Source organism: Lytechinus pictus, chromosome 3 (assembly GCF_037042905.1).
Source record: "Lytechinus pictus isolate F3 Inbred chromosome 3, Lp3.0, whole genome shotgun sequence".
Lineage (NCBI taxonomy): Eukaryota > Metazoa > Echinodermata > Echinoidea > Temnopleuroida > Toxopneustidae > Lytechinus > Lytechinus pictus.
In genome coordinates, this window is record NC_087247.1 from 53,458,523 (window position 1) to 53,467,823 (window position 9,301).

Consider the following 9,301-nt stretch of genomic DNA (forward strand, 5'->3'; position numbering starts at 1 on the left):
CGAATCAAAGTTCTAGTGAAGCCTAAGATTCTGGTGATAATGGCAAATGTGATAATGTCAGTAGTATCATTATTTACTCTGATACATATTAAAATCTTCTCTTTGTTATTATTCAAATAATACACAGGTAAGAGAGTGTTAAGGGAGTGGAAGATCAAGGTTTTCATCATAGTTGGCAAATAAATTTCTATCATATTTTGCATATATATTCTTTTTGACAACCCCACACCCCCCATAAAATTGTTCTTAGAAGCACCTTAAAATTTGTCTACCCCCTCCTCCCCCCAAAAAAAAGGGCAAGACAAACTTTGTTTTATATGCATAATGCTCCAAAGATTTCTCTCTCCTCTCAAAAAATGACAAGCAAAAATAAAGGTATAACAAATATTTGGGGTAGGGGATGGGATACTCCTTCTTTTCCATATAATAGATCTATATCATTTTAGATCCCTGTTCATTATTTGCCTTGTAAAATGGGTTGGCATTCAAAACAAAAGGTAAAAACTATCTCTGAATTCCTGTGCAAACACAAACCAAAAAGTCACCTTCTGGTATAGTTGGCATCACAAACATTGCCATAATGTAGTATGTGCATGTCAGTGGTGAGTTTGTTGTCCTGACCAAAGAAAAGAACATGCATTTCATGCTGTTTCAAAATTTTAACGCAAAGTTTGACGTGATGCATCAAAAATTCACAACACTACACCATAAATGTATAGCTGGAAATTTGTGAAAAACTAGAGCATTACTAACACATGACTTGCTTACATTCGCTGTTCTCTTTAAGGTGAAGGAAAGTGAAACAACTCTGGCATGTTGCTACTTCTTTAGTGAAGTTCGTACCTACTTGTAGGTTTGCAGTTTGAAAAGTGATATTTTGATTTGGAAATTAACAAAACCCCTGCAGGAAAGAGGTTGAATGCTTTCATAGGCAACTTCCTGAAGAACTTGCAAAAAGAAAGTAGCTTGCTGTTCAATAATCATGATATTCTATTGTTATACCTTGCAATTTATACCACAGGGGATTTCAGTTCTCACTGCGGTTCACAGAAAGCTCCAATTACAACAAATCATTAGATTAAATGCTAATTTGGGACTTTAAAAACAGGCAGTCTTAATTAACATGTGTAGTTTTGTAGTTTAGTTTTCTATTTCACAAATAAATGTGATATGAAGTAACATTGCTATATATAAACAATTGCAATTTCTTTAGAAAATAATAGTATGTTTCTGTGATTAATATTGATAAAGTCTTCAAATTTTTTTTTTTTTAATAAAAAGCTGACACATCGAAGGAAAGTGTTCATCATTGTTCCATTCAGCTCACAAAATAGAGATAAATCAGCTTGATTAGATGGTTAAGATATTTATTATAGTTTTGTTGTGTTGTTTGTATTGTGTGTATTAAACTCTTCTGTGATTGAACCTTGTAGTAGTTAAAGTGCATATACAGCCCTTCTCTTAACATTTTGGGTCTAGCAAATTTGCATTACCTGATTTCAGTATAAAGTTAAGTTTAATTATTTTTTTTACTGTTTCTCAAGAATCTATCGTAAGTTTAAATCCAATTTTGTTGTCAGTTTCATATTATATCCAGATATTGAATATTTAAATCTGAAGGTTTTTTGATTGACCATTTGTATGTCCTTTGCATTTTGAATGAACATGTACCAGTCAACAAAAACTAAAAGATGCTTTTTTACACAGTTCTTTACAGACTTCTATCTGCAGTAAAACACATTGATGTATACAATGTAGGACCCTCATGCTGACTATTTAAAAAACCTCAGGTGGTCTGTTAACACATGATTTTACATCAGCATTCTTTGTCACATTAAATTGAAATTACAAGTTATGACTTTGACATACATTTGAAATCAAGCGATGACTTGTATAGGTTAGACTTGATTATGACATTTCTTCAGCAATACAATGAACAAGTTTGTTATTTTTTATTGAAGCACAAGGTAGTGTTATGTTTGGGATATATGGAGGTTAAGGTACGTTTTTTTTTTCTAGGATTTAACCCTGTAAGAGAAACTGAATTCTCTGAGAATTCTCACACTCATGGTTAGGATCTAAATGTCAGATTCTTTACTACAAAATATTTTACATTTAAAAACTTGAAGAGAAATGAGACCTTGGTGTACTTTTGAACAACTCACCTGCTCTTGTCCAGAGCCGAATCAGGTGGTAGACCGAGGCCCAGCACACCGCCATAATTCCACTTTAATTTTCCAACTAGGTATGAGGTGCCCTGTCGTCGGTACATGACCAGGCTCTTAGTACCTTAGACTTTTGGAATGTCCACTTAGGCAGTGCACTTGTTTAAGATCACACACTGTAAAGAATGTCATGCACCCATCTGATGTTAGCCTCTGCAGAAATGACCAAGTTGAAGATTTTGAAGGAACAAGATATGCTACATCACTGGACATCCAGTCTGATGTTCAGTATGTCCTTGGTAAAAGTATGCGGTAGTCTTCCATTTGTTTCTTTAGTTTTTATTAAAAGAAAATCCTGGCAAAAGTGGATGTATTGTAGGAAGAGAAAGCCAAAAATAGATGATATCATATGGTGTTTGTTCAGGATAGCATGGGTGAGTAGCAAATGAGCTCTGGTGAAAACCCACTCGGTGATTCACTCCCTCGTTGAAGCTTTACTTCAGCCAGAGAAGCTTGAGTTCCCGAGTTCACACGTCTGTGTACACTCAGGAGCAGGGGGATGGCTCCTCGATGCCTGCTACTCAATACGTCTTTCTTCGATGGACAGCTTTTCATTGTCACGTTGTCTTGTGTGATGATGTAATGGCTGTACCTTCCTTTCCCCCAACAACATGGAATGATTTTGGCGTTGCTGTGAAGTGCAGGGGAAGTCCACCATTTATTTTCCTGGCAAGTAGCTGAGAGAACAGTATGGTAAGGTTTGAGTCTTGCAGGGTCCTCTGTGGTCACACCCCCTCCATTACAGTTCTTGTTGCCATGGAGATGCTTTGACATGGTGTAGGACTATCAAGCAAGTTTATGGTGGGATATTAATTTGTCGCTTCATGTATATCACCTGCGTGCTAAGCAAATGATTGTACCAACAGCTGCATGACCTTTCATATTGGGGGCTAGTCAAGTACAATTTAGGTGAACAACTTCCATGAGATGATTTAAGAAGGATTTATCATCGGTAGTCAAATGACTTTTCTGCAGCGTACGTTTTCAAAGTCCCAAATACCTTAGCAGAAAGGAAAAGATTATTCATGAAATGGATTTCATCCAAATAATCCTATATATTCATAGTAATAAAAGACTATTCAGAGAAGCAGCAATCGATGGATGTAAACTTGGTTAAGATAGTAATTTCTTCAAACCATACTTAAAATGGTATGATGTTGCCTGATTTCATTGTATGATTTTCAAACATTTTACATTCCCTTGACTTTCCTGAGTGATTTTTTATCAATCTATGATTCTAATGAAAAAAAAAGAATATTTGACCAAAAAATGAGTGAAAAATGTGAAAACCTTACTTCTCAAATCTTCACCTTGACTAGTCTTAATGACTAGAAAATCTGTCAGGTGATATATTGTTTGGATCATAGCTATATTTAGATCACATAAAAGGAAATCACTGTGCAATGTTTAAGATATAAGTAAGTAGAAGTAATAGTAGAAGTAATAATACTAATAAATAACAAGTTCTTCATGTTTCTCCAACAATACCACAAGGGTAACACAGCTACTGTTGCATGTTGCCTGCCTATGAAAAAAACATAGGCAGACCCGGGGGGGGGGGGGGGGGGCACTTTCATTGACGAGTGGATACCATGCGTGACCATGGGGTCTCGAAACGCACCCTAAACACGTATTTTCCATATTCTGAAAATACACCCCTTAACAAGTATTGGCGTGTGAAACCCTACCCTTAACAAGTATTGGTAACAAAACGATACCCTTGGCAAGTATTCTCTGAATCGAACTCCTAAACAAGTACATGTACAGTGATATTCTAATTGTTATATTTCTTGATATATGACTTCAGTCGTTGGTTTTACCTTAAATTTACCTACATCATTGGGTTTAGTACGGCCCCACCTCCCACACCTCGCGCAAATCGGACTCTTAACATGTAATGTAGTGTTGACTGTTTGGCAAAAAGTACATCCTTTATAAAACATTTTAGTCTTTTTTATACCCTCGCAAATTTGACCCTAAACACATAGCTTTCTTAGTGAAATGGATATCCTTTTTTCATTATTTTAGTGATTTTGAGACCCTTATTACGTTATGTATGTAACATGCCCTATCTTGATAAAGACATCCTTTTTGCGTGCTTTTGGGTTGCGCATGGTATCCACTCATCAATGGAAGTGCCCCCCGGGGGTCTGCCTATGATTTTTTTTCATAGGCAGGCATCATGCAACAGTAGCTGTGTTACCATTGTGGTATTGTTGGAGAAACATGAAAAACTTATTATTCATCTTTATCACCCAACAAATGAATCCTTTGATTTAATAATACTAATGATAATAATAATGATATAAAGTATACAGTGTTAAATATCAGCTATCATTGTTTCACTCTTCTGAATCAAACAGTGGATTTGCTTCCCAAGCAATGATGTCTTTTCAAATCAGCATACTAAGCTACTTTTCATGAAATTTACTTTTTTTACATTTTCACATTTGTAAGTCCTCAGCCTCTGCAACATGATAGATTGAGTGAATTGTAGCACAGCATGGAGGAGGCATGTAGATCTTCAGGACAAAATGGTTACATTTGCCCAGAACTAGAACCAAGCATACATGTATGTCTGAAAGGAGACTTACAATTAGGACTCACTGTAAATTAAATCAGGGATGATCAGCAAATGTAAATATATACAGATAATTTCAAACTATTGAATGATTTGAATCTATTGGTTTCTTATTACGACGATTCCCAAATAGCTGTTATACTTTCCTTGCTACCAAGATTGTTTGTTCTGTAGACAGTGATAATAACAGGTAAGAAAGGCCAATGACTTTATTGGCAGTTTGCCACTCTGCGAAAAAGAAAACTCATGGCTCCACCCATGTTTGGGGGAGTAAATATTGCCTGTAGCATGGACTGTTGACTTCCTGTGTCCAGTCGGTCAAACCCATTTTTCAAGCAGCTGATCGATAAAAGTCAATGAGAGTTTCATCAAACTTGTAGAATGGATTAACCCTATGTTGGCTTTGATTAAGCATTCAAGTTCATTTGAAAGCAATTATAACAAGTAAAATGCACTATTCGGCAATAGCCTTATACATGTTGTTCAATTGGCTATCAATTGATTTCTATCTCTCTCTCTCTCTCTCAATTTTCTTTCAAGTAAATATACACAACTTCTTTCTTTTCACCAACTCCACCTGGGTGAAGAGTAGCAAGTGGTTAAATGATATCTTCTTGAATTATTGTACAGGTTATTAAAAGAGTTCAAAAATTTTAAAGAAGGTCAGATATTAAATATTCTATATACATTGATTATTAATGCTTTGAGAGATTGATCAGACATCTTAAACTGAAGTAATAACAAAAACATTAGCAATATGCTATTTGGATATTAATAAATATTTGAAGGCAAAATTGAAAGTAAGATTTTGAGATTTTATTTCTAAGACTGAAATACAATGTATGAAGATTTCTTTCTTAAAGATCTTTCAAGATTTAAATAATTTCCAATACTTTCATTCATTTCTTTCAAGAAACAGAGAATTACAAAGGAGTAATAGTTTATTTTTAATGTTTTCTTTCCCCAAAACGACAGTAGATTGAATTTTGATGTCATAAGGATAAAAATGTTATAAAAATAGAGAGGTCAATTACTAAAATACTGCATACATGTTATAAAAAAATTATTTTCTTTTCATAATGAAGAAATTATGAAAATTATGTTTTTCATAGCAAATATATGATTAATACAAGTATTTGCACTGATTAGCTTTACTTAAGGGAAATTAACCCAACATTTTTATTCTTGAGTACAAATGTAGCTCTTATTTTATCCACATAAGAATCAACACCTCAAATAACAATCGTTATGTCAGAAATTAAAAGTAAACTCATTACTAGGAGCTAGAAAGAAGTAATAATTTCATATGTACTTGAATGATGCCAAGTAGGGTACATATCAACCCAAATGATTGACTAATTTGCCTCATCAACTATACTTAATATCATGATTAATTGGAACATTAATTAGGTTAACAGACAATATGGCAGATGGGTTCCTATTATATTTGATAATGGGGTTTGAATTTGACACAGTGGCCCGTATTCTGAAGTCAAGTTTAACTGAGACCATGGTCTAACTCTGCTAAAATTATGGGAAGCCAAAAGTGTCAAAAATCTTATTATTCTATTATTTTTATTGTATTATTCCTATGTTTACTGTGCTCTTTCCTGATTCTTCAATGGTGAAGACAATCATCTATTTATACTTCCTAGACAATTATGAACGATTTGAGAGCCAAATGAGATGAAATATAATATCTCTACTGTTAGTGATTTATGTAACTATTGGCTATCCACACTTAAACCACAACTTTAAACCTGAGTTTAAGTTAAACCCGACTTCAGAATACGGGCCACTGTGTTTCTGATGTGGTTTGATATCCTGTGAATATTGATATTAAAGTATCTGAAAAAACCCCAAATACTTTCACATATGTATACACACATAATGCATTAGCACCCTCTCATAGCAAGTCAATCAGTCAAAAACATGGAAGAGATAAAGAGAGGGGGGGGGGGCTGGTTGGGTAAGAAACATACCTACACCAGACTATATACTCTACTTAAGTAGCATAATATTAGATTAATATTATTGATATATATATAAGACAAATTCCACAAATTTTGTGCATGTTTTTATGCTCTTGCATATATACCATAAAGCATCCCTTTATTCTTACCACAAGTTTCTTCAAACTGGGCCCTCATGGCAGCCGCAGTTCCTGCTCTTGGAAATGTTGCAGATTTTCTTCCCCGCTCTATGTTTTTCTTAAAGGCTTCCATGACAGAATTCCAGATTTATCCAGGGGAAAAAATATTCCAAGCAATCTGGTGAAAAATAAGTTTGTCAAGTAGAAATGTTTGTTGGGTGCAGAGATGTGATCGGTGAGAAAAGTTTAATAGTCCACAGTATAGTTCCAGTAAAGTATTCCTTACACAGGAGATATGTTAGTGTCCTCAGGCACACCTGCACCAAACCTTCCTGACTGCCTCAGATACTCAACAATACCAGACAACTCCTCAAAAACACAGAGGAAGGTGACTTGGCAATGTTTACCGACAAAGTGCCAGAAATGTGTGCTTAATTCATTTCATAATAGCTGATTCGAAGTCAAAGGATAATTACAGAGGAAGCAAATGATGATGTGCGGATAATACAAACAAGTGTTGAAAGAAAGTGACAATGCATGCATTACTATGCCTCCTTTAGTTGAGAAATCCCAGATATGGATCTATACTGCAGAGAATTTAGCTCTCTATCACTTGTTTTTGCAAAGGTTTTAATATCTAACTTGTCAAGCGTTGCTAGACATACTAGTTGTGTTCACACACAGAGCCTGGTATAGGAAGGGAGTCAGGAAATGATCATCTCACTTGTTTACCTTTGAATTGGTAATGGGCCGTTCAGTATTAACGCAGCCACCTATGTGCTAAAAACCAAGGTTTTTGTACAGACTTTAATAAAGCAATAAAAAGTCATAAAAGGTTCATGTTGAGTAGACCGATTAGTATTAAGCTAACTTTTCAGTACATGGTGTGGTGTTTTTCAATCAATACAAAAGAATGTTTATTCCATGATTGTGTTACTCTTTTGTTCATGGATAGAAATTAATTAAATTTCAATGGTGAATTACAAAGATCTTAAATAGCATATGATTACTGTAAGCAGCACCTATATTTTATCCATAAACTTATTATGCTGATTATCACAAAAACTATTTATTTATTTTAAAAAACATTGTTTTGTTTTTTTATTTTCTAATTTCAAAACGCTCTGTTATTTTTCATGCTTTAGCAATTATTTATGATTGTAAGGAATATGGAATACTGCAAAACAATTCAATTTTTGTAATAATATTTATTTTATTTGTAATTAAGACAACAGTGGTAGATTAAATAGAATATAATCATAAACCTTTGTTTGAAAAAAGACTGCCAAAGTATACAGAATTTCGAGTATTTTAGAATGGTGTTATTGATACAAAATAACCCCCAAACCAAACCAAAATATTTGAACATCAATTTCAATAGTACAGTTGAATAAGTCCATAAGCAAATGGCTATCTAATATTATGTTGGTGAAATGGAAACATAGATATCTTTATGAGTTTTGAACAAGTAATAAGCTAATTCTGACTTGTAACTTGTAATGCATGTACGTCTGCATTAATAATAGTTATTATTTGACACATTATTGATATAATTATTCTATTCAAAGATCACTATCGATAAGTACCCTAAAATAAGTGGATCCTTAATATTTGTTGTACGGCTTAAAAAATAAGGCTGAACATACTCTAACAAAAAAAGGCATTTGCATAATCAGTTAACAAATAACCCTACTTAAATTCAGATTTGAAATTTGAGTTCACCTCAAAACATGAATAAAAAAGAACAGAATGTGAACAGTGCCATAAAGTGAGTTTTATATTCAGGAAGGAGGAAGTACAGGATTGGAGAGCTTTGTTTAGTTTTTGGCCTTTATCCTCCAACAAACCTAATGAACTATCTCTTCTCTCTATCAACTTTACTAAAACCAAATCTCATTTTCTGTCTCATTTGATTTGTGTATAACTGTATGAGTATATAGGCTTATCATTGCAACCATCTTTCTTCTGCTTTTTTCTATTGTACTATCTTGCTATGTATTCATTCTTTCTCCAATATTTATTTGTATTAATCTCATATCAGTGAATGTGCTAAGCAGTATATGTAAAGTAATAACTGCAACACCTGATTTTCAAAAGTGCATTCACCTGGATGTTTGATAGTGATAATTTTTCAACCCCAAGGTCAATTCGGTTTACTGCAGAATGAATGTAAAAAGGTTTTTTCATACTGTTTATTGCATTGGTAGCAATAAATCTTAGAGAATATAAACTTGGGAGTGAATTCTCATCTCAGTGAATACTATTCTTTTTTCCATGCCAAAAACTTTTGATATTTTGAGCTGGAGTTTAATTTTCAAAATTTATGCCATGTTTTGTTTGATACTTTTACATTATAACTTCAGTACTTTCAGTTTGGTGTGTAAGCCAATTGTGAGCCTACTG